The 26,585-nt window shown below is 34.1% G+C and overlaps 1 protein-coding gene across 5 annotated transcripts in view; it reads left to right on the top strand.

Moving 5' to 3' along the window:
- CADM2 (cell adhesion molecule 2) overlaps nucleotides 1-26,585 on the top strand; it is a 1,048,372-nt gene that overhangs the window by 523,112 nt on the left and 498,675 nt on the right. The window contains exon 1 of one of the 5 annotated variants that reach the window (XM_082460495.1): nucleotides 17,750-17,773. The exons of the other annotated variants lie outside the window; for them this stretch is intronic. The gene's annotated coding sequence lies outside the window, so the exon portion shown is untranslated. Of the gene's footprint in view, nucleotides 1-17,749; nucleotides 17,774-26,585 lie in introns of those variants that run through there. 5 annotated transcript variants of the gene reach the window in all.

Raw genomic sequence — 26,585 nt, 5'->3', positions numbered from 1 at the left:
TGAAAAGTTTGGTGAACAATTTGTAACACCTATCCAGTGCTTTTTAAAACATTTTTTTCCAGAGAGTAAAAATGTAGAATATTTAGTATTCAGGGATCATTAAGAATTCCTTTTCTAAGAAAATCGTGTTATAGTTCATCAATTCTAAGAGGCAACATTTTGCATCTCTGAAATTGGGATGTTTTTGATGATAGATGATGTAGTTTAATTGATTAAGTTTCTTCTCATAGTGATACGTAAAATTATGATATGTCTTATAATTGATGGTTTATTGGTTTTGATGAAATAAATTCCACTTCTGACACATTTTTGATAAGTGGGAGAAATGTTATTTTTGAGTTGACTTGAGGAGTTCCTGTAATTGGGATTATGTTTGCCATCTGATCATTTACATTTTTCAAGGTCTTGCCTCCTCAAAGTGAGTTTTGCAATTCAGTCCTTAGAAAGTAAAAGCCAAACATGGGCAATTCCCTTATGATAATTCCAGATATATTATCAAAGACTTAATAATACTTAGATTCAAGGAACATATTCCAAAGCAGTTAGAGTTTACCTTTACAATTGCTTTATGTAATGGTATTTTGTCATAGCACATTTTTGGCTGTCTCTGGTTTTTGTTTAACTTATATGTCAGGATATGCTAGTTTGAAAAAAAAGAAGAGAAAATTGTGGGCTAGTATTACAAGTTACAAAATTATTTTTTCCTGATGCCTTAGAGTTATAATGAAGTCCTGTGAATATTCAAGCACTTTTAATAATATAAAAATGCCCGATGTATTTAAGTAGTTGGGAAGGGAAATAACAAAGGGCAAAAAAAAATAGAATGAGGACCCAGTTGCCTTCCAAATGTTACAGAGCTTATACTTCTTTACAACTCAAACTTCAGGACGTTTATAAACAAAAAATATATGCATATGTTTGTACATACTCTCACAAATTATTAAAACGCTAAATATTTAAATTTATTGAAGTACTAAGTATTAAATATGGTACCATTTATTTTTAGACTCCATGCGTTTGTATGTGATCTTTGGTTAGGTACTCTCAAACATTTTAAACATGCTTGGAGAGATTAAGCAGAAAATGATGCTTCATGGAGTTGGGGACCAAACAGAAATATGAAGTATCCATGCAGTTACTTCAATTCAGTTTTACTTTTTCTTCAAGTGAAAAACAGAAAAAAAAAAAAAAAAGGAAAAACAAACCAAAACACTTTGTATCAAGTCTATAGCATTTGGGCAAAGTAAATACTGAGGATTTATAAAAATGTGATAATGAGAGTAACTTAACATCAGTTTTATTTAGAAGGTCAGTATTAAATCACAATTGCTTAAAAAGTTTGAAAATTCTTTTCTGAGAGATGGAAGGAAGAATGAGCAGAATGATTCTGTGTGAATGGCTAACTGATGTAGAGTAAATCACTTTCACCTATGTCTTTGTCCCCTGTTAAGTTGGGAAAAATAATATTTTTCATAGAAGCTTACCAAGCTTTCCTTGAGATGCAAATAGTACTGGGAATATAGCAGGTTCTCAATAAATATTTTGGGGTGAGAGAACAAAGAATTATCACTAGAGCCCTGTGAAATTTTCAAAATTACTGAGCAGTGATTTTGAAACTGCAGAAGGTGACCATTCGTAAGTCATGGTAACAGTTTAAGTGTTCAAAACCAGCATTTAAAAATAGAAGAAAATAAAAATACTCAAGTACATGAATGATTATTTTATAAAACTTGCATTTTAAATATTGATTAGCTTGAAAAAATACAAATTACTAGAAGATAATAAAATATTTATATCATTTATATTTTTATGTGTATTTGTATTTACATGATTTTTGCATTTAGCAGATATGTATACAGACACATATATACACACATACACACATATGCGTATTGCCTATGTTAAATTATGCTGGCAGTGCTTTGGTACCAAAGAGGGCATGTTCTTGGATGTGATAATTAATGATATAAAAGGTATATTCCATGAGAATAATGTAAATGAGTTTGAAAAGGAAGCCAAATTAATACATACTTATGAAGTCTCCTTTCTTCTCCTTAAACCATACAAAATCTGTTTCTAAGATAGTATAAAAAATGTCAAAATTGGCAAAAGTCTGATGTATTTCTTCCTTTAAAAAAAAAGCAAATGTAAACACTGAAAGATGTAGAAAGTCTTATAAAAGAGAAAGAGAGAGAAGTAACCAAGACTTTAGGATTCAATAAAGTGCCCATCAGAATGAAACTTCATTGAGTGGTTTCAAGTAAAGGACACACATGGAGTAAGTAAGTGAGTAGATGAATTGAATGACAAGAAATATTATTGAGATATAACGTGGTACACCTAGGCTGAGTTTATTTATTTGTTCTTTAGAAACCTTTTATCCACCTAGTTTCCTCATAACCACTGTTTCTTGCCACCTTAGTGAATGAAGTTCAGAATGTTGTGGATTTCAGGTCTTGCAAAGGAAAACAAAATTGCTCAATTAGACTCTTGAGAAAGGCTTCATTTGTCATTGTGAATTACTTTGGTCATTGGCTACTATTAAGGAGGGAAAAGGGAAGGGAACAAGGGATCATGCTCTGTGAACAGGTCAGATTAAACTAGCCAGATGGGTTCATGGTGTCATATATATATTGTAGGAAAAAGGAAAAGAAAAAAAGGACCTTTGTTAGCTGATAACTTAATTATCTGCCACTATCAGTTTGGAAGGGCTTTTAAACATGTCCAAAATGTCTACCAAATTTTCAGCAGGAGTGACAGCAGATTTTTAAATAAGGATAAAAATGCAGCAGTCTTTCTAGAATAAAACTCTGACAGACTATGATGAATTACCTTATTATAGTTGCTTGCATGACAAATGTACTTGATCAGTGTTTCTTCCTGGGAATCGTTGAGCTTATCCAGAGGCAAAAGTTGAAAGGAAATGAGAGCTAACTAGTAATTCTAAATGTAATACATCAGCATTTCCATGAAAGTATTCAAGAAAACCTTATCAATTACTGTTTATGTCAACAGAAGGTACTTCCTTTATTCCCTTGTGATATAACCTCTTTTTGAGGATTTATTTAAGTGACTTTTTAAAAAGGGAGTATAGATCACAGAAAAGTTTTTTTTTGTTTTTTTTTTTTTACAGGACCTGTAAGTTACCCAGCTTTTAAAAAGATTCTCAGATGTGTTCCCAGTCCAAGTTTTAGACAATACAGTAGCCACACATATTTAATCGTATTCCTAATATATTTTTATTTATTCAAATATTTTTATATTGAAAAATGAGCAATTGGGAAAAATAATGGAATTAAGAAAACTATGTGGATTGCTAGAAATATTTAAATCACCAACTATTAAGTTTCTTAATAAATTTATTTAATGAAACAATCATTTAAAAACATTTCTGCAACTGTATAACATTGCTGCTGTTGGAAAACATGACCAGGAAATCAAAGGCATTGCCAAAATAGTTGCATTAATTTTTATGTCACTATTTAAGGACAGGTTGTAAAAATGTCTACCAGGTTTTATAATATTACATAAAGAACAATGTAAAGCTAAGATTTTTTGTCATTAACTAGAAATAAATAGTAGAAAGTTGGGTTTCACTGTTTTGTGTATATTTCTTTATTTCATGTGAATGTAACACAACCTAGATCATGCTGGCATCGTTTCTTCTTTCTTTGAAGAAATTTTATTTTCTAAGTAGTTTGAGTACTTTTATATTTATGCATGCATTAACAGTTGAACGGTAATTGTGCGTTGCCAGTACCCTTGTATACTTCTTCATACATCTATTTGGATAATAGATCAGGTCAAATGATAAATATGTAGGTAGATGCTTAATGTTTTGCCACTTCTGCCTTTAAAAAATATGTGATGTGTCCAGATGGTGTGGGGTGATCAGCTATGAAACTCACAACCTCCTGATCAATACACATGTTCATTGAAGCTTAGTTTTTGAAATATTATGTGTACATAAGAAACACAATGAATGACTATGTTCTGGAGTCTACAAACCTAGACAAAAATCTCTCCTGTATTTTTCTAATTTTCTTAGAATAACTGTGTCCTTGCATACGTAATGTGTTCCATGTAAATGAAAACTGAGCAGTGATTTTCAAACTGCAGATTGTGATCCATTAGTAAGTCATGACAACAGTTTAAATGTTTATAACCAGCATTAAAAAATAAAAGAGAATAAAAATACTCAAGTATGTGAATGAATGCTTTATACAACTTGCATTTTAGTTAAACATATACATGCATATATTCATACGTGCAAATATGTTCATAGGATCACATCACACAGCACATTTCTGTACTGTGGGTTGAAAAGGCTGTAAAAGTTGCTGGTGTAGTGATCAGGAGAGGAATCAATGATTAACATAATAACAGCAAATACACTAAGCCCCCATTTGAGAAGGTTAAGACCTTAGGACAGGGTTCTCATCTCTGCTGCTTACTAGAACTACCTGAGACATTTTTGGAACGTATAGATGAATGGTTTTAATCAGATCAGTAAATCCCCACACTTTGTGTGGGACCATGTAGATGCGTTTTGTTTTGATTTTAGGGCTCTCCAGGTGATTAGAACATGAAGCCAAGTTATAGAACCTCTGCCATAGAGTAGCAATCATGATAAATTTAAAAAATTTTCCTTTTGCTTTCACTTTGTGATTTTTGACAGTTGGTATCTTAGGGTTTGAGAATACTTAGACATTGAAAACTACAAATTAATACATGAAAAGGGACACTTGGGACAAGTATAAAAATCATGTAAGGGATTTTCATATATTATAAATATGTTCTATGCTTATACAAATTTTTACTTGTGTACCAGTCAGTGAGAGGAGTATCATAGAGAAAAGCAGTACAGTTAAATGATCAAGAGTGTAAGTATTAGACACATTAAAAGTGTTGTAATTTATTTTCCATCCTCTTTCAGTTAATTATTTGTTAGCTTTAGTCAAATAGTAATTAAAGAAAGTTTCAGAATGTCCTCTTTTTTTTCACTTAAAGGTCAACTTTTATGAATCCTAAATGCTTATATTCTCTTCTTCCTCTTTTAGTCAACTCTAGTTTTTCACTCAAGGTGAATGACAAAATTTTATTGTAATGATTATGAAATTTCTAGCATTAGTATAGAGATGTGCAGAGATTGAGGGCACTGAATACCTGTGAGCAGTAAACTGGCCTTCTTTGCATTTGTCCCTCACAACCACTACTTGCTACCTGTTGTTCTGTACATAAGGTGGCTCAAGTTTGGAGAGAAGAGTCAACATACGCTAAGTGAATGAGTAGATCTGTACTTCAGTGTTCCTTTTTTCTGGTGCAGTTGGTTTTGTTCTGCTTAATTTAGCTGCTCTTTAGCTTGTAACTCTCAAAGTCAGTGGAAAGTCAAATTCAGAGAAGATCTAAACGATATAAACAAGTTTGACCGGCCCAAGTGATGTGAATAAGTTTGACATCTATTTAGAATGTGTGAGCAGGACCAGGATCTGCACGGCTAACTTTCCGGCCTTAGTGCTGATCGTTTTCAATAACAGGTCAGTCTTCAGCAGCACGTGTGGAAATATAAAGTAACACAGCCCAAATTTGAAAGGAAATAATTTCAAACTTTGTGTATTAATTTGACAAAATTCTGATATTTATTCTGGAGTCTGTTTGAGCTTTATGTTTTGCCTTTGTGTTAACTATACTTTAACTGATATATACTTTATGAAAAATTAATTGCCAAATTTCTAAATAAATGTTGGGTTGGTGGTTTCAATAGTTGTGGCAAAACAATTCATCTCTTTTATTAAAAGTAAAATTATCTTCATAGAATTAAATGCTAAAAATATGTTGTCTAACATTTTTAAAAGTAACAGACCCAAGAACAGACAACCTATCACTCAAGTTCTTTACCTTAAAACAATTTCCCACATAATTTATCCAAAAAAGTATAAAAAATATTAATTATAATAGTAAGAAATGTATGAAGGTAACTAAGGTGACTTTTTTCAAAGCTAATGTTTGAATCATGCTATACAGGTGCAGTTGAAAACCTATTTATTATTGTGAAAAAGACTCATATCAACTTCTTTTTAAATAGGGCAAGGTGGATAATATCTTTATTACGAAGGATTCTTTGTATTCAGATCCTATTAAAATCCATATGATTTGTCAATTTACAAGTCTAGCTCCTCCATTAGACAATATTCTCCTTCAAGGAACAGAATTTTAGTCAAAATATATGTGTTCATAGTTCTAGGGCCTCCCATGATGTTTAAATGAGTGAGTGAAAGAAAAGAGGAATTTAGTACTTCAGCTTCCTCACCAATATGGTATTTATGGAGTTTTACATATCAGTAGCTTCTCCTGGTCTCAAAAATGTAACAAAAAATCTTAGTAAGTATATCTGTCTTTTAGGGATAATTTAACCAATAACCAATTTTACATTCATGACAACATCCAGATATGCAATTACAAATAAAATTTTTTAACATTTCTTTAAAGTGCAATTATTGTTTAGCCAAGTTATAGGAGTTATAGTTGTCTGCAGAATTTTTCCCTAGGTATGTTTTTGCTCATTTTTACACAGTAACAAGTCTCTTTATCAATGGTAATGATTTCTAACATTTCCCACCATGTCTCAGTGTGAAAGATCTTTGGAGATTATCTGAGCCATCTTCCTTTAACATATGGATCAGGAAGTAAAGTACAAAGAGGTGAGATTCTAGAGTTGCCTTCATGGCATTTTTGAAACAGACCTCCACAAACATATTGTTTCTTGTATTATATCTTTTTGCTATTGATGACACATTATTTCACTTGATAACCACAGTATCATGAGTTGGTAAACTACGTATTATTAGATCATTCTTTTCCAAAATAGCTAATACCAGTGGTCAGCACAATATGTCCCTTTACAGAAATAATTTGCTGATCCCTGATTAATGCTGTGTTCTAAATAATGTGTATTCTATAAAGAGAAAGTCAGTTGCTCTGTGTGTAAAAATGTTTGTTACCAAATCTTGTTCAAAAACAGACATTATGCTTTAAAAAGACAAATGGACTTTCAACTTATAGTTACTAGGGAAGGTGCCTAGAACCTGAGATGGGTTGGCGTGACAATGAAGACCTCAATTAGAGTGAAAAGAAAGTTTTCTGGAATGAAAGAATTCAAAAGGGAAAATAAATTAATGGGAACTGATCGAGGTAGGAAGACTGGTACCTCTTTATTTGAGACTACAAGTACAGTGGGAATCGTGTAAGTGCAAAATGAAAAATTCCTCGGTCTTATTTTGAACTTTAAAAGAACTTAAGTCCAGTAGTTTAGAACGTGAGAGATTTTAATACTTGAGAGCAAATCAGTAGAGTTGATGAACAGAGTGAATTAGAAATAAACACCCTGATCTCGAAAGAATGTCGGTGTACTGTGTGTGTGTGTGTGTGTGTGTATGTGAGAGAGAGAGGGGGAGAGTGTGTGTGTGTGTGTGTGTGTGTGTGTGTGTGTGTATTTTGGGCTGTGTGTGTGCATGTTTTCTAGAAAGAGTGGCTAGAGATCACTGCCCAAATGAAGCAATTATATATGTCACAAGTATGCTGTGAATATATTAAATCATATTTGATGTTTTCATAAAGAATTTATTTTGAAAGACAGAAAAAGGGAGAAGACCATTGGGCTAGAAATCAAGATCTGTAGGACCCTAGGCAAATCACTCAACCTCTCTAAACTGTTTCACATTTAATACGTAGAACATACCTAAAGTCCCTACCAATCTTATATTTATGTATCTATCCAAGCATCCAAGACCTAGGGGTGTATATAAATAAACCCTAATAAGGGAAAGTGGAAATAACCATGGACTACTGGTACAAGGTTTCCATAAGAGCCAGACAGCAGAGTATGTTGGAAACATAATGCCTGATGATATCGTTATCTCTGTTGTGGTCCAAACAACATTGCAGTTTATATCCTAGGAGGCCATTGTGGTCTGGTTAGGAAATTAATGTACTATTTAGCTTTCCCCAGTGAATATATTTTAAAAAATAGATATAGACACAATTAGGTAGCATGATTAAAGGATTCAAGTTACATTTATTGTTTTCAGTTTTTGTTTTGTTTCTTTTTCCCTTTCCAGTTGTATTTTTTTTAACATCTTTATTGGCGTATAATTGCTTTACAATGGTGTGTTAGTTTCTGCTTTATAACAAAGTGAATCAGTTATACATATACATATGTTCCCATATCTCTTACCTCTTGCGTCTCCCTCCCTACCACCCTCTCTATCCTACCCCTCCAGGTGGTCACAAAGCACCGAGCTGATCTCCCTATGCTATGCGGCTGCTTCCCACTAGCTATCTATTTTATGTTTGGTAGTGTATATATGTCCATGCCACTCTGTCACGTTGGCACAGCTTACCCTTCCCCCTCCCCATATCCTCAAGTCCATTCTCTGGTAGGTCTGTGTCTTTATTCCTGTCTTGCCCCTAGTTTCTTCATGACCTTTTTTTTCTTTTCTTCTTAGATTCCATATATATGTATTAGCATACGGTATTTATTTCTCTCTTTCTGACTTACTTCACTCTGTATGACAGACTCTAGGTCCATCCACCTCACTACAAATAACTCAATTTCGTTTCTTTTTATGGCTGAGTAATATTCCATTGTATATATGTGCCACATCTTCTTTATCCATTCATCTGTTGATGGACACTTAGGTTGCTTCCATGTCCTAACTATTGTAAATAGAGCTGCAATGAACATTTTGGTACATGACTCTTTTTGAATTATCGTTTTCTGAGGGTATTTGCCCAGTAGTGAGATTGCTGGGTTGTATGGTAGTTCTATTTTTAGTTTTTTAAGGAACCTCCATACTGTTCTCCATAGTGGCTGTATCAATTTACATCCCACCAACAGTGCAAGAGGATTCCCTTTTCTCCACACCCTCTCCAGCATTTATTGTTTGTAGATTTTTTAATGATGGCCATTCTAACCGGTGTGAGATGATATGTCATTGTAGTTTTGATTTGCATTTCTCTAATGATTAATGATGTTGAGCATTCTTTCATGTGTTTGTTGGCAATCTGTATATCTTCTTTGGAGAAATGTCTATTTAGGTCTTCTGCCCATTTTTGGACTGGGTTGTTTGCTTTTTGATATTGAACTGCGTGAGCTGCTTGTAAATTTTGGAGATTAATCTTTTGTCAGTTGCTTCATTTGCAAATATTTTCTCCCATTCTGAGGGTTGTCTTTTCATCTTGTTTATGGTTTCCTTTGCTGTGCAAAAGCTTTTAAGTTTCATTGGGTCCCATTTGTTTATTTTTGTTTTTGTTTCCATTTCTCTAGGAGGTGGGTCAAAAAGGATCTTGCTGTGATTTATGTCATAGAGTGTTCTGCCTATGTTTTCCTCTAAGAGTTTGATAGTGTCTGGCCTTACCTTTAGGTCTTTAATCCATTTTGACTTTATTTTTGTGTATGGTGTTAGGGAGTGTTCTAATTTCATACTTTTACATGTACCTGTCCAGTTTTCCCAGCACTATTTATTGAAGAGGCTGTCTTTTCTCCACTGTATATTCTTGCCTCCTTTATCAAAGATAAGGTGACCATATGTGCCTGGGTTTATCTCTGGGTTTTCTATCCTGTTCCATTGATCTATATTTCTGTTTTTGTGCCAGTATCATACTGTCTTCATTACTGTAGCTTTGTAGTATAGTCTGAAGTCAGGGAGCCTGATTTCCTCCAGCTCCGTTTTTGTTTCTCAAGATTTCTTTGGCTATTCGGGGTCTTTTGTGTTTCCATACAAATTGTGAAAATTTTTGTTCTAGTTCTGTGACAAATGCCAGTGGTAGTTTGATAGGGATTGCATTGAATCTGTAGATTGCTTTGGGTAGTATAGTCATTTTCACAACGTTGATTCTTCCAATCCAAGAACATGGTATATCTCTCCATCTATTTGTATCATCTTTAATTTCTTTCACCAGTGTCTTATAATTTTCTGCATACAGGTGTTTTGTCTCCTTAGGTAGGTTTATTCCTAGATATTTTATTCTTTTTGTTGCAGTGGAAATGGGAGTGTTTTCTTAATTTCACTTTCAGATTTTTCATCATTAGTGTATAGGAATGCAAGAGATTTCTGTGCATTTATTTTGTATCCTGCTGCTTTACCATATTCATTGATTAGCTCTAGTAGTTTGCTGGTAGCGTCTTTAGGATTCTCTGTGTATAGTGTCATGTTCTGCAAACAGTGACAGCTTTACTTCTTCTTTTCCGATTTGGATTCCTTTTATTTCTTTTTCTTCTCTGATAGCTGTGGCTAAAACTTGCAAAACTATGTTGAATAATAGTGGTGAGAGTGGACAGCCTTGTCTTGTTCCTGATCTTAGTGGAAATGGTTTCAGTTTTTCACCATTGAGGACGATGTTGGCTGTGGGTTTGTCATATATGCCCTTTATTATGTTGAGGAAACTTTCCTCTGTGCCTGCTTTCTGCAGGGTTTTATCATAAATGGGTGTTGAATTTTGTCGAAGGCTTTCTGTGCATCGATTGAGATGATCATATGGTTTCTCTCCTTCCACTTGTTAATATGGTGTATCACACTGATTTGCATATATTGAAGAATCCTTGCATTCCTGGGATAAACCCCACTTGATCATGGTGTCTGATCCTTGTTATGTGCTGTTGGATTCTGTTTGCTAGTGTTTTGTTGAGAATTTTTGCATCTGTGTTCATCAGTGATATTGGCCTGTAGTTTTCTTTCTTTGTGACATCTTTGTCTGGTTTTGCTATCAGGGTGATGGTGGCCTTGTAGAATGAGTTTGGGAGTGTTCCTCCCTCTGCTATCTTTTGGAAGAGTTTGAGAAGGATAGGTGTTAGCTCTTCTCTAAATGTTTGATAGAATTCGCCTGTGAAGCCATCTGGTCCTGGGCTTTTATTTGTTGGAAGATTTTTAGTCACAGTCTCAATTTCAGTGCTTGTGCTTGGTCTGTTCATATTTTCTATTTCTTCTTGGTTCAGTCTCGGCAGGTTGTGCGTTTCTAAGAATTTGTCCATTTCTTCCAGGTTGTCCATTTTATTGGCATATAGTTGCTTGTAGTAACCTCTTATGATCCTTTGTATTTCTGCAGTGTCAGTGGTTACTTCTCCTTTTTCACTTCTAATTCTATTGATTTGAGTCTTCTCCCTTTTTTTCTTGATAAGTCTAGCTAATGGTTTATCAATTTTGTTTATCTTCTCAAAGAACCAGCTTTTAGTTTTATTGATCTTTGCTATCGTTTCCTTCATTTCTTTTTCATTTATTTCTGATCTGATCTTTATGATTTCTTTCCTTCTGCTAACTTTGTGGTTTTTTTGTTCTTCTTTCTCTAATTTCTTTAGTTGTAAGTTTAGGTTGTTTATCTGAGATGTTTCTTGTTTCTTAAGGTAGGATTGTATTGCTATAAAGTTCCCCCTTAGAACTGCTTTTGCTGCATCCCTTAGGTTTTGGGTCGTCGTGTTTTCATTGTCATTTGTTTTTAGGTATTTTTTGATTTCCTCTTTGATTTCTTCAGTGATCTCTTGGTTATTAAGTAGTGTATTGTTTAGCCTTCATGTGTTTGTATTTCTTACAGGTTTTTTCCTGTAATTGATATCTATTGTCATAGTGTTTTGGTCAGAAAAGATACTTGATACGATTTCAATTTTCTTAAATTTACCAAGGCTTGATTTGTGACCCAAGATATGATCTATCCTGGAGAATGTTCCATGAGCACTTGAGAAGAATGTGTATTCTGTTGTTTTTGGATGGAATGTCCTATAAATATCAATTAAGTCCCTCTTGTTTAATGTATCATTTAAAGCTTGTGTTTCCTTATTTATTTTGATTTTGGATGTTCTGTTCATTGGTGAAGGTGGGGTGTTAAAGTCCCCTACTATGATTGTGTTGCTGTCGATTTCCCCTTTTATGGCTGTTAGTATTTGCCTTATGTATTGAGGTGCTCCTATGTTGGGTGCATACATAGTTACAATTGCTATATCTTCTTCTTGGATTGATCCCTTGATCATTATGTAGTGTCCTTCTTTGTCTCTTGTAATAGTCTTTGTTTTAAAGTCTATTTTGTCTGATATGAGAATTGCTACTCCAGCTTTCTTTTGATTTCCATTTGCATGGAATATCTGTTTCCATCCCCTCACTTTCAGTCTGTGTGTGTCCCTAGGTCTGAAGTGGGTCTCTTGTAGACAGCATATATATGGGTCTTGTTTTTGTATCCATTCAGCCAGTCTATATCTTTTGGTTGGAGCATTTAAGCTATTTACATTTAAGGTAATTATCGATATGTATGTTCCTATTACCATTTTCATAATTGTTTTGGGTTTGTTATTGTAGGTGTTTTCCTTCTCTTGTGTTTCCCGCCTAGAGAAGTTCCTTTAGCATTTGTTGTAAGGCTGTTTGGGTGGTGCTGAATTCTCTTAGCTTTTGCTTGTCTGTAAAGGTTTTAATTTCTCCATCAAATCTGAATGAGATCCTTGCTGGGTAGAGTAATCTTGGCTGTAGGTTTTTCTCCTTCATCACTTTAAATATGTCCTGCCACTCCCTTCTGGCTTGCAGAGTTTCTGCTGAAAGATCAGCTGTTAACCTTATGGGGATTCCCTTGTGTGTTATTTGTTGTTTTTCCCTTGCTGCTTTTAATATTTTTTCTTTGTATTTAATTTTTGATGGGTTGATTAATATGTGTCTTCACGTGTTTCTCCTTGGATTTATCCTGTATGGGACTCTCTGTGCTTCGTAGACTTGATTAACTATTTCCTTTCCCATATTAGGGAAGTTTTCAACTATAATCTCCTCAAATGTTTTCTCAGTCCCTTTTTCTCTTCTTCTTCTGGGACCCCTATAATTTGAATGTTGGTGCAGTTAATGTTTTCCCAGAGGTCTCTGAGACTGTTCTCAGTTCTTTTCATTCTTTTTTCTTTATTCTGCTCTGCAGTAGTTATTTCCACTATTTTATCTTCCAGGTCACTTATCCGTTCTTCTGCCTCAGTTATTCTGCTATTGATCCCTTCTAGAGAATTTTTAATTTCATTTACTGTGTTGTTCATCACTGTTTGTTTGCTCTTTAGTTCTTCTAGGTCCTTGTTAAACGTTTGTTGTATTTTCTCTATTCTATTTCCAAGATTTTGTATCCTCTTTACTATCATTATTCTGAATTATTTTTCAGGTAGACTGCCTATTTCCTCTTCATTTCTTAGGTCTGGTGGGTTTTTGCCTTGCTGCTTCATCTGCTGTGTGTTTTTCTGTCTTCTCATTTCGCTTAACTTAGTGTGTTTGGGGTCTCCTTTTTGCAGGCTGCAGGTTCATAGTTCCCGTTTTTTTTTGGTGTCTGTCCCCGGTGGGTAAGGTTGGTTCAGTGTGTTGTGTAGGCTTCCTGATGGAGGGGACTAGTGCCTGTGTTCTGGTGGATGAGGCCTGATCTTGTCTTTCTGGTGGGCAGGTCCACGTCTGGTGGTGTGTTTTGGGATGTCTGTGGCTTTATTATGATTTTAGGCAGCCTCTCTGCTAATGGATGGGGTTGTGCTCCTGTCTTGCTAGTTTGGCTTAGGGTGTCCTGCACTGTAGCTTGCTGGTCGTTGAGTGAAGCTGGGTCTTGGCGTTGAGATGGAGATCTCTGGGAGATTTTCATCGTTTGGTATTACATGGAGCTGGGAGGTCTCTTGTGGACCAGTGTCCTGAAGTTGGCTCTCCCACCTCAGAGGCACAGCCCTGATGCCTGGCTGGAGCACCAAGAGCCTTTCATCCACATGGCTCAGAATAAAAGGGACAAAAAATAGAAAGAAAGAAGATAAAATAAAATAGTTATTAAAATAAAAAATAAATAATTATTAAGAAAAACATTTTTAAAAGTAAAAAAAAAACAAAAAACAAAAACAGAACCTTAGGACAAATCGTAAAAGCAAAGCTGTACAGACAAAATCACACACAGAAGCATACACATACACACTCACAAAAAGACAAAAAGGGAAAAAATATTTATATATCTTTGCCCCCAAAGTCCACCTTCTCAATTTGGGCTGTTACGTTGTCTATTCAGGTATTCCACAGATGCAGGGTACATCAAGTTGATTGTGGAGATTTAATCAGCTGCTTCTGAGGCTGCTGGGAGAGATTTCCCTTTCTCTTTTTTGTTCGCACAGCTCCCGGGGTTCAGCTTTGGATTTGGACCTGCCTCTGCGTGTAGGTCACCTGGGGGCGTCTGTTCTTTGCTCAGACAGGATGGGGTTAAAGGAGCAGCTGCTTCGGGGCCTCCAGCTCACTCAGGCCGGGGGGAGGGAGGGGTATGGATGTGGGGCGAGCCTGCGGCGGCAGAGGCCAGCATAACTTTGCACCAACCTGAGGCGCTGTGTGTTCTCCCGTGGAAGTTGTCCCTGGATCACAGGACCTTGGTAGTGTCGGGCTGCACAGGCTCCCGGGAGGGGCGGTGTGGATAGTGACCTGTGCTCGCACACAGGCTTCATGGTGGCAGCAGCAGCAGCCTTAGCGTCTCATGCCCGTCTCTGAGGTCCGCGCCGATAGCCGTGGCTCGCGCCCGTCTCTGGAGCTCCTTGAAGCAGCACTCTTAATCCCCTCTTCTTGTGCACCAGGAAACAAAAGAGGCAAGAAAAAGTCTCTTTCCTCTTCGGCAGCTCAGGACTTTTTCCCGGACTCCCTCCAGGCTAGCCGTGGTGCACTAACCCCCTTCAGGCTGTGTTCATACCGCCAGCCCCAGTCCTCTCCCTAGGATTCGACCTACGAAGCCTGAGCCTCAGCTCCCAGCCCCCACCCGCCCTGGCGGGCGAGCAGACAAGCCTCTAGGGCTGGTGAGTGCTGGTCGGCACCGATTCTCTGTGCGGGAATCTCTCCACCTTGCCCTCTGCACCCCTGTGGCTGCGCTCTCCTCCGTGGCTCTGAAGCTTCCCCCCTCCGCCACCCGCAGTCTCCGCCCGCGAAGGGGCTTCCTGGTGTGTGGAAACCTTTCCTCCTTCCAGCTCCCTCCCACTGGTGCAGGTCCTGTCCCTATTCTTTTGTCTCTGTTTTTTCTTTTGCCCTACCCAGGTACGTGGGGAGTTTCTTGCCTTTTGGGAAGTCTGAGGTCTTCTGCCAGCATTCAGTAGGTGTTCTGTAGGAGTTGTTCCACATGTAGATGGATTTCTGATGTATTTGTGGAGAGGAAGATGGTCTCCGTGTCTTACTCTTCTGACATCTTGAAGCTCCTCTCCGTGTATTCAGTTTTAAAATATTATACCCCCATACCTATAATTTAAAGAAATTTAATTGTGGTTGTGTCTGTGAGAGGAGAGATAGTCTATAGTGCATTAAAAGTTTTAGTTTGTTGGCAATCACATATTTTCAAGAGGAATATTATGGAACATGTGTTTATTATGTAATAATAAATAATTACATAAAAAATGAAATAAAACCAGTCTGTAGATAAGTGTCTGATTTCAGACAATAGCCTGACACAATTAAAATCATATTGTGTCCTGAACACAGTCTAGACATGTAGGCAATATTAAAATTAAAATGCTCTATCCATGTAATGCATCACTCATTTAAAAAAAGTATAGTATTTAGCTCATTATGAATAATGAGAGAATCTTCTTATAATCTCACAGAGTGCCAATCTTCCTATAATTATGGTAATAATAATTTAGAATATGCCCCTTCAAAAGAATCTAGGACAGTCTACAAATAATAAACAAAAAATAAATCAATCTGGGCTCACTGCCCAGATTATCACAAACATGTATAATGGAGCAAAGAAAGAAAATAAATTACTTATAAGCACAACTGACTCCATGAGGAGGGGAAAAAAAAGCACAGTAATTCATTAAAACCATGGTCAAAAACAATTACAGGCCTCTCATGAATCTCTTTTATGAAAAGCTACGTGTATCTGTATATAAAGATTTTTTTTTCTTTAGAATTTTTCTTAAGTCCCTTTGAGATAAATACATAGGAAACAAAGGAAGCTTTTACCTGTCCTTCCACCATTTTACATGTAGGAGAAATATCATCCAAGGAAACTGTGATTTACCTAAAATGTGGAAATCAGCCTTAACTATGTTAATTGGAAAATCAGCATATTCCAATTAGAAATTCTACCTCTTACTACAGATACTATGTGAAATGAATTACATTTTTATTGGTAAATAGCAAATTGGAATTACTGTTTTACATGCCAGAAATTGCCCCAAATTGCTCCCTAATGTCCTGTTGATGTGGCATTCCAGTTTATTGAACCACGAAACACAGTTGTTTTATTTCTAGTTTTAATTTTTAAAAAGTTTAGTGAAATTTTGTTCTCTGAGCTTAACCAAGTAAAAGTTAAATAACCAAATAAAGATACCTTGTGTGTCTAGTATCCAGTTCTGAATTTTATTGGGCAGTAGCTTAACTTCCAATTTTTAGTTTGTATATGTGTTTCATTCACATATTCTTTCATCCATCTCTTCATTCTACAAAAAACATTTTGAGTTTCTACTATAAGTCTAACACTGCTAGATGTTAGAGTCAAAAAGTACATAGGATTTCTGATCTCATGGCGCTCAAAAAAGAATGGATACAAAAAAAAAAAAAAAAAAGAATCCAAAGAGAGTTCATAAACTCTAGTCTGAAACATGCAATGTAAAACACAGATTCCTAAGGAACATATGAGAATAAGCAGCTAATCATTTCACAAATTACATTTTGAGTTTTAAGTGTATCTTCTTTTCATTTACAATCCTCCTTTTTATTTATAGCAGGTGATGTAAACTACTTCTGCTTAAAATGATACCTCACCTATCAGAAGAGTCTTAGGTGCCCTATGATTTAGGCTCCTTTGTCAAAATAGAAAAATGTCAACTTTTAAGGATCATGAATGCTCTTATTTTAGAAGATCTCAACACTTTATTTAGCTTTACCTGTAAGTTTGCTAATATAAGTAGAAAAAAAATGACATTTCCAGTCTTATCATAGTCCTATAATTTTCTTTTATTTCATAGACATGTAAAATGTACATGCCATGCAACATGTAATATGATTTGTAATTCATAGACATAGTATAATTATTTAGATACTTTATTATTTCCATTTCATTGTTACTAAACGTGATTTTAAGCAGATATGGGGACTTTCCTGGCAGTCCAGTGGTTAAAACTTCATCTTCCAATGCAGGGGGTGCGGGTTTGATCCCTGGTTGGAGAGCTAAGATCCCACATGCCTCACAGCCAGAAAACCAGAACATAAAACAGAAGCAATATTGTAACAAATTCAATAAAGACTTTAAAAATGGTCCACATCAAAAGAAAATCTTTAAACAGATCTGAATTCTAAAATCTCCTAGGCAAGTAAATGTGGATAGTATGATTGATACTGTAGTAGAACCATGAACAATGCATCAGTGGTAAAGATGTTTCTAAGATCTTTTGGGAACTAATACAGTTCCACAAAGCTTTTGTTGATATTTTTACTTGATTCCTTATATGCTGATGGCAGAAAAGAAATGACAAAAATAGAAGTCTTCAACTCAGTAAAAATGTAGTCACCACCAAGTCATCTATAAAGGCTCTTTTGCCTATGCAGTTTTGGAAACAACTTATTCCATTTGATTTTGTCACAAGCATAAAGATCTCTGGGGTGCAAAGGAAAATAGAGGTTGGAATGAGAGTTGTGATTATTTGCCGCCTTATTTTGTCTACTGAAAACTTCAGACAAATATTCTTTTGAAACTAACAGCATGTTTTGTTTCTTTCTGTTTTAGGTAAGCATATTCACTGTTCCTGGTATAATCAGACTGCACCAAGGTAAAACAAGAAAATGTAACAATGATCAATATGTAAATATATATGAAACTTTAGAAAAAACAGTTAAAATCAAGTTTCATTTGGAACTAAATACCTTAGAAAATAGAAAATCTAAAGGTTGAGTTTTTGTTTTATTCTGATGTCAGTGCCATAAACTTGCAATATTTGAAAATGTGTGTCATTTGGAGTATTAAAAATATTTATTAATTTCTAATGCTATTAGGACATTTCTCACATCTTAAAGTGAGAAATGCAAATCAGAGTAAATTTTACACACAAAACATTATGTAAGAAAGTTTGTTATCAATATGCAATTAATATATTTGCTGCACATATTGGATTTAAAAACAAATTAAAATATAACAAGTGATTTTTCAAGTACTAGAAGATGCTTCTAATACATATTGTTTTTAAAGGATATACATTTGTATGCAATATACTTACAACTAGGAAAAAATAGAGTAGTATTAGTCAATATTATTTGTCACTCTGAAGGTTAATTATCAATCAATCTTAGTTAGAAATAAATTTCTCCAGAAAATAAATTATTTTTCTAGGAGAAATATGCTATGGTCCGTAAAATTCATATTACCTTTTCCATAATAAATCAAATCATAGTTAAGCATGCTGTTTTGGTATTCACAACTGAAAAAGCCAAATTTAATCATAGTTATAGGGTAATATAAGTTCTAACACTTTCTAGAAATATGTGTAACATTTAAACATATATTGTATGAAATTTGTTCATTTCCAGTATCTTTTATTTCAAATAAAAGTGTGTTTATAATTACTTTCCATTTAGCTTGCTTCTTTGGCTTTTTGCACTGAAGGCCAAGAGAATTCAAGTTTGTAGGAGCATATCCTGTACAGTATTAGTAGGCATTTTTAGGGACACATAACCAAATTTAGTTCCTTTTGGAACAAAGACAACAAGTTGATGGTTCAGGAACCTACATGGCTTTAGAGTTTAGTACTTTTGAGCCCAGCAGCACTGGAAATCTCATTATCTCAGAAAAGAACAAAGTATTTTTAATTAGAAGAAGTTCCATCATTGTTCATTATAGTAGTTTCAAAGTAAATAATGTTCTAATTGATGCAGCAAGGGTGTTCTCCTTCCTCCAAACAAACAAGTGAACCTTATCTTTAGTAAGTAGTGAGGCTAAATTTTACTTTTATTTTTAAATAATCTGCTAAAGATGTGGTTTATTTTTCTGAATTTAATAATTTGATATGATTTTAAATAAAAATATATCAATGTCAATATGATCCAACTGATCATTTATAGCAGTGGATTGAGAAGAGAGAAGGCTTGTTTGGCTGTTGTTTTACTCTCTTTTTACTATTTTGCTTTTCCTTTAATGTGAGTTGTTGGGACTCTTTGTTAAAAGATGTGCTTTTTGTTTTAAATAGAAACTAATATTTAATGGGTTAAACTGAGACTTCTTTCTGTTAGCATAGATAAATGTCTACAATGTAAGAAAGTGTGGGCAACTTTTTAAGTGCTTCGTAATTGTGTTTCTTCGGAAAGGTTTAGTAATATCTGTTTGAGTATTGTAGTACATATTTAAAACCATACATTTAAGTCAAAAAGTTATTTTCCTTCATCTCAAAATGTATCTGGTAGGGAGAAAAAGTTCAAATTTTTTGTCAGTGTGACCACTGTTTATAATGATAATGAGATATCGATAATTTTATAGAAATATACAATCAAAACTACTCTATGACCTCAAAGCAAAATAGTTTGACTTACTGTTCCATATTCAAAAACCTGAAATAAGTGAAGAATCTTATGTTTTTGATTAAATAAATCTTAAACAGAAAACATTTTAAACTTTTGTTGATGAAAAACATTTTTAAACTTAGTATAGTTTTCTGTTTAACTGCAGAATTAGAAATATACTTAAATCTTTCTCTGATGACTGTGAATTATGCCATGTATCAAGGTCCAATGCAACAAATGGTCTAATAGAACATTGTAAGAGTGAAAGGTATATGTAAGGATGCTTTTACCAAAACAAAGAAAAAATGTAAACAAAAGCAAAAAACAAAAACAAAAGCATAAAATATTCTTAACCATCCCATAAATTAGGTTATTTTCTTTTCATTTGGCATTTTCTCTGAAATAAACAGCAGAACAAACTTGTTGACATTTATTGTTAGTTCAGTTCCAACTAATTGGTGCTTTACTTAATGTTAGTATTCCAGACTACATGATATATGTTCTTTGTCCATTCGAGGCTACACTTTGAATGTGAACACCCAACAATGGCACCATGAATCTAAGATTGATAGTTATTTGATTTAGCAACATCTGTTGTTGTTTGATGTACTCCAAGCACCTGCTCTTCCTTGAAATTCAACATGCAATTCGATTTACTTTCATGACACATAACCTCGACAGAAGAATACTATTGCTGTTTATACACAGGTATTATAATTAACAGTTGTATGTGTCTTTGGTCAAGCAAATGTCTATAGACTGGGTCAAACATCATTAACTTTAATCAGAACAACAATGGGCAAACACTTTGAATCACTTACTCCATAAACTGTTGTAGAGTTCTTTTATGTTTCAGGGCATCTAGAATCATTTTTTCAATTAGCAATCCTTTCTTTTAATGCTCTTGGAGAATTAATGAAAACACAACAATATATGTTATCAGAACGATATTCTTTCCTGTGTTTGTCATTGTATTTCAAACCTGTCACATTATACAGTTGTAATAAGAAATATACCCAGAGACAGACACTGCTGTTTATTTAATTCTCTATTCACATTTTGTAATATGCAGCAACACAATAAAAACCAACGTAACTTTAACTGAATTACACTGCTTCAAAGTTTATATGGGGGCACACAGGGATTTAGGATAAATATAAGAGTGATCATGCTGAGGATTAGAAAGGTCTGATCAAGGGTTTTCTGGGCAGAAAAATATCTATGAAAACCAAGCAAAAGTGTATTTGTCCTAGGAAAAATGTGAACATTATATAATACCATAATAGTGATTATGTGCATTGTAATTCTAAGGAGACCTGATGTCCTGTAATGGACTATGCATCTGAAACCCCTTTTCTAAGGAAGTCTCTTGCTTAGTGTTAACAATCCAGTGATATCTTGTGACCTTTTCTATGCAAATATGAACAATTTGAGGCTATCACAATCTCTCATGCATTGCTCCTTAAAGGGACATTCTTAATTGCTTTTATAGTCTCAGTTTTATTTTAACCTCCATTACTTGTAATATCTTCTTTGAAGCTTGAAATTAACTTTTGTTTCTTCACTATTTTATCCTTTCTTATTTTGGTAAGCCATGATTTTACTTTTCTACTAAAGTTCTAGGGGGTTTCATGCAACATAGACATGATAAATTTAATATGATAAAGTACATCTTTATTACATTATTCTCTTACTCTCATTCACTGGAAGAGAATTATATAATTTTCCATGGAGATCATTCAACGATGTGCTGTCCTTTTGCATATGGAAGCAAAATTAATGATAGTGTAATAGTAGAATATACACTTTGTAGTGTTTACTTGGTAATAAAAGCTTTTGCACCATCTCAATTAGGTTCTTACTAACTCAGCCTTTTTGTGATCAACAGATAAACATCTATTAGGAGACTGACTTGGAGATCAAAGCTGTGACCTTAGTTTACTCAGAATGGTACTCTAAACAATTAAGCTAACCAACCCCATCTAGGTCATAATTTTAGGGGAGAGAGAGAATGAGATCAGATAACAAAGCCAGCATTACCTTTTAGATATTCTTTTTCTACCTAAGTGTTTCTTTGGAATAGGTTGAATATGTCATCCCATCCTTAAAGTTAAATGCATTGTTCTTTAAATATACTCTCTTCCCTGCTCAGTTATGAAGCAATGACAATGCACATTTTCTTATTCTAAAAATAAAATAAGGCAATTTAGCTTTTGTGTTCCCCTGTAATTATAAAATGGTGGGAAGTTTAATTTTTAAGTGACACAAACTTGTCATCCTTATTATGGAAAGGAAATCAAATGTAATCATGATAAAATGATTAAGTATTTTAAAGTTTCAAATGGGCAGTGGATATGCATTCGTAAAAAAATTTGATAATAGTCGTGATCATCCTGGCCTCATTGCCACAGTCCTCAAATGTTCGAAGCTCTTATTTGAGTAAGCAATGGATGGTCAAATTTAGTCCATGACATTGGATGTTGCCTGAGTGGAGGACCTGTGTCCCATTTCCCTTTGTGATCCCCCTTTACCTGGCCTAATGCTTGGCACATTTTTAGTCGCTTACAAATATTTTTGTTGTTGCTGTTGACATACATATTTGTTAGATTATTTTACAGAGAAAAACTCTATCTTGACTGTATGCCAAATTTCATACAATATAGCTATAATGGAATTTCATGAATTATTTATTACAAATTATCTGTCTTAAACTCCTTCTTAAATGAGGCAAGGCGAGTTATGTAGGTAGGCTGGCAGAGAGATACCTACCTACCTACTTACCTATTTGCCTACCTATATACATATATGGATAGAAAGATAAGAAAGATAATTGTTTAAAAATCATTGTTAAAAAAAAATAATTGTTCAGTATCAAGTCTTTTAGATTACCAGAGATTTTAGAAGTATAACCATTAATATTACATAGTAGTTTTCTTAATAAGCAGTAAATATTCAGTGTGCAATCTTTTTTTCTCTTCCAGAACCTATACCAGGTTCTTGAGATATACAAGGGAGACAGCATGAAATCTATTCCCAAAAAGTCATGATCTATTGTAGAACAAAAATAAATATTTTTTATCTATAAAAAGAGATGTAAGAAACATGGTCCAATTGGGGGAAATAACTTCTAAATGGACAAAAATACTTTGTTTTAAAAAATCGTATTTCCAAAATTCTACTTTTGAACTAACGGGTTTAGTGGTTTGACATTGGCAGTTGAATAAATGCATGGGTAAATTCAAAATTAAATGAAAATTATTTGTTTAACACCATTTACAGTATACATTTACCTAAACCCATTCTTCTTCCTTTATTTTTCTAACTTATATTGCAGATTACTTGTTTCCTGTTACTCCTTTGAAGGTTTTGTCCTCATTTCTCATGCATAGTTCTCTAAAAATATACTAGTGTGTAGACAGAGAGACCACTCAGGTTATTCTGAGTTCAAAATAATGCTCTTTGAATTCTCCTGTAGGATCATAAGTGTGGATATATGATTATCTTGTCTCTTAGCTCAAGAAAAAAATGATGATAGTGTGATGGTTAGGGGTTTTTTTTAATATTCACATTTGAATTTCAGTTTTCTCCTTTTTCTACATAAAGCAATTTAAGAAAAGCTTCCTATAAAATTCTTGATGCTACAACTGCTTGTGGTTAGCTTTAATACTTAGAGATTTGGAGCTACTTCAAATTAATCCATTTTTTAAATTTTAGAACATTCACTATTGAATATTAAGAAATTTTGAATACATTCTGGGATTCATATACTGAAACAATGCAAAAAATAACATTTTTCTCAACATATATGCTTCTCTATTAAAAAACAAATGAAAAACTCTAGTATAAATTATTTCTAGGCCCAGTGCATAATCAGTGGGAATCTACTTCAATCCATATGTTCATTCTCAGCTGAAAATATACCCTCTGTGTTCCAGCCTAAATTATTCAGTCATTTTACATCAGGAATTTGGGGCTGTCAGTAATATTAGAATTACATCTTTATCATGATTTTAATAACGTGACAGCCACGACTATTGTTGACTCTGTATTGCAATTTTTTTTACTTTTAGTTTGCTCTTTTAGCTGCACAGTTCTACAGATAGTATCAAGAATGCTTTCCAGACGCTTTTCCCATTCATTTAATAAAAATATTTAATGACAACTAGAATAATAAAAGGTAAATTATTTAGAAAGCAGTGTATATATTATATGCATCCCATTTTCAAACAGTGTGAAGACTAATATCACTGAGCCAAGTACAGTTTCTCAATTAAGAACACCATCTATTTCTCACTGAGCCAAATACTATTTCTTATGTAAGTTCTGATTCAACCACTGAATCAAATTAATTGTTCTGGGGGATAGAAGAATGGCAGTAGGCATATGATGAATACAATGTTCATTTTTGCTCCTGTTTAACAGCACTCTTAATGATAGTGAGTATACTATCTTCTTAATTGTTTTGGAAGACAAATGCACAGCTATAAGACAATTCAGTGAAGTTTTCTGCCACTATATTACAAGAACCAACTTTTCTTCAGTTTTCCGTAACATGTACTTCATTTTCTTCTGAGCCCTCAAACAAAACATCTTTCAAATCCCTATTCCCACCAACATTCTGTTTAAAATAGTCTAGGCTTTTTCTATCAAATGCTTCAGAGGTCTTTCAGCCTCTATCCATTAGTAGATTCCAAAGTCACTTTGCCATTTTCAGGTATTTGTTACAGCACATTCCACTTTTGGGTATCAAAATCTGTATTGGTTTCCTGTGTGACCACTGTAATAACTCACCACAAAAGTGTTGGCATAAACCAATAAAAATGTATTCTCCCACAGTTCTGGAGGCCAGAAGTCTGAAATTAGTATCACTGGGCCAAAATCAAAGTGTCCAGAGGGCTGCGCCCCCTCTGTAGGCTTTAGAAATGAACCCATTCCTTGTCCCTTCCAACTTCTGGTAGCTGCTGGCATTCCTTGTGCTGCATCATTCCAGTCTCTGCATCTGTGGTCACATTCCCTCGTGGTCTTTTCTGTGTTTCAAATCTCACTCTGTCTCTCGTAAAGACACTACAGTGGCATTTAAGGCCCACAGAGATAATCCAGGATAATCCCTCCATCTCAAGATCCTCAATTTAGTCACATCAGCAAAAACCCTTTTTTCTTATAAAGTAACTTTAGGACATGCTATCTCCAGGGGGCATTTTCAGCTTACACAGGTAGCATCTTAGAATTCTGCTTACCACTTCCCATAACTAAGACAGTTGTATATATCTTTCAAAGTACTTCGGGACTATTAATATTTTTATTATATTTACTGAATATCACATAAAGTATGTGTTTTGAATATATTTATAACATAACATTAGCCAATAGTCTAGATTAGGCATAGTAGAAACTTTTCATCTCCTTGTCCAATTCCAGTTGAATGGTAGTGGCTCAATTAAGAAGAGGTTTCAAGTCCACATCCAGGCTTAATTGGAAGTGTGTGTGGGGTTGTTGCCCAGTCACCTCATGTTTGCCCTTCATAGTCAACTATAGTAATGAAAGATAATCTGATGATCATTGGAAAATAAGGGATAAGAAATAAATATGTATTTAAGCACTGTCTGCCCCTTCAAGTTAATATTTTATTTTCTTCTTTATAATATTACTGATTCCCTCCATAAAAGTATTATTGGATTTTATTATCAGCTAATTATTTACTCAGTTGCATTTTTGGAAAACTTTAAATCAATGTTTTTATTATATAATCTGGCTCTTCCACTAACTAGATCTCTGGCTTAGCATTTCTTCTTTACCTTAGAATAATACCTACCTTGCATGTTCATTGTAAAAATCCAATATTGTATGACTAACTTTTTATTAATGGGGTCAGGCATTATTATTTTTGTTGCCATTTAACCTGCTTCATTAAGGTATTTAGAAGCATGATATCAAATTTATATTTGTTTTGGAAAGTTGAAGTCCTGTGGAGAGCTTGGACTATAAGTCTATGATTGAAATTCAGTATAACCACAGAAACAGCATTGAGTTGTAGAGTTAAATGATAGTTAGCTTGGTTTTCAATTTGGAGGAAATACTACATTATTTGGCAAAGTTCCTGGTATTATTTTAAATATATGAAGAGAACTTAGAGAAAGCAATTCAGTACAGGTTGGTTTTTTTTATGCCCACTGAATTTGGAAAGAGATTGCATAATGAAAGAAGGTTCTACTTCACTGAGTAAAAAATGCAAAATATATTACAAAACAGAACATGTATTTATTAACAATTAATATTAATTTTCTCAATCATACGCACTAAAATATGCCAACAATGCTATTGTCCCTGGAGACGTATGCGAAATATCCATATCTTTATTCATTTTAATTTTTTATGCATGACATGCTTAATTAGTTTGTATGATTAATTAAAGGACATTGTAACAGATATAAACTTTAACTCTTCCATTTAGAACTGAGTGAACAACACTGCCTGTGAATTTTCGTAGATATAAGTTCCAAAAATTTTCATCAAATGTCTCCTTTTAAAGAAGTCCGATGATGATTATGTATTTTGTTGAAAATTGTTATTTGTGTAATACTTTTTGTGTTTAATATATGAATAAAACACAAGTAAATAAAGCAGACTTTATCATTTATTTACCAAAATAATTTTTGCAAGAATGCATATAAATACATTAGTCACTTTATTTCATGTATGTAATACAAATTTTGAATTTTCATAGCCAACAAATAAGAAGGAAGCTAATGTTTTTAAACACCTATTCTTTGCCGTGCACTGTGACATAGAAACTTTATTTGCATTGTTTCAGTAAGTTCTTACAGTTATCTTGTTAGGTACGTCAGATAATCCCAGTTTTATACTTGAATCATGATTATAAAGAGTTGGCCATTTGGATGTTTGCATGGATTCATTTTCTGTTGGACACTCCTCAGCCATCTCTAGCTTAGGTCAGACAGGAAAAAGTAAAACAAATTAGTTTGGTTGTCTTAATATAGTCCTTTAAATGTATACATTAAAGAAAAAAATCATAGTGAATTTAGGAAAATTTGAACTAGAAATTTTTAGACATACCAGCTAGTAAATGCGTGT

The sequence above is a fragment of the Balaenoptera physalus genome (genome assembly GCF_965194825.1).
Source record: "Balaenoptera physalus genome assembly, chromosome: 4".
In the NCBI taxonomy this organism is placed as follows: Eukaryota; Metazoa; Chordata; class Mammalia; order Artiodactyla; family Balaenopteridae; genus Balaenoptera; species Balaenoptera physalus.
This window is presented reverse-complemented; position numbering and strand designations above follow the sequence as displayed.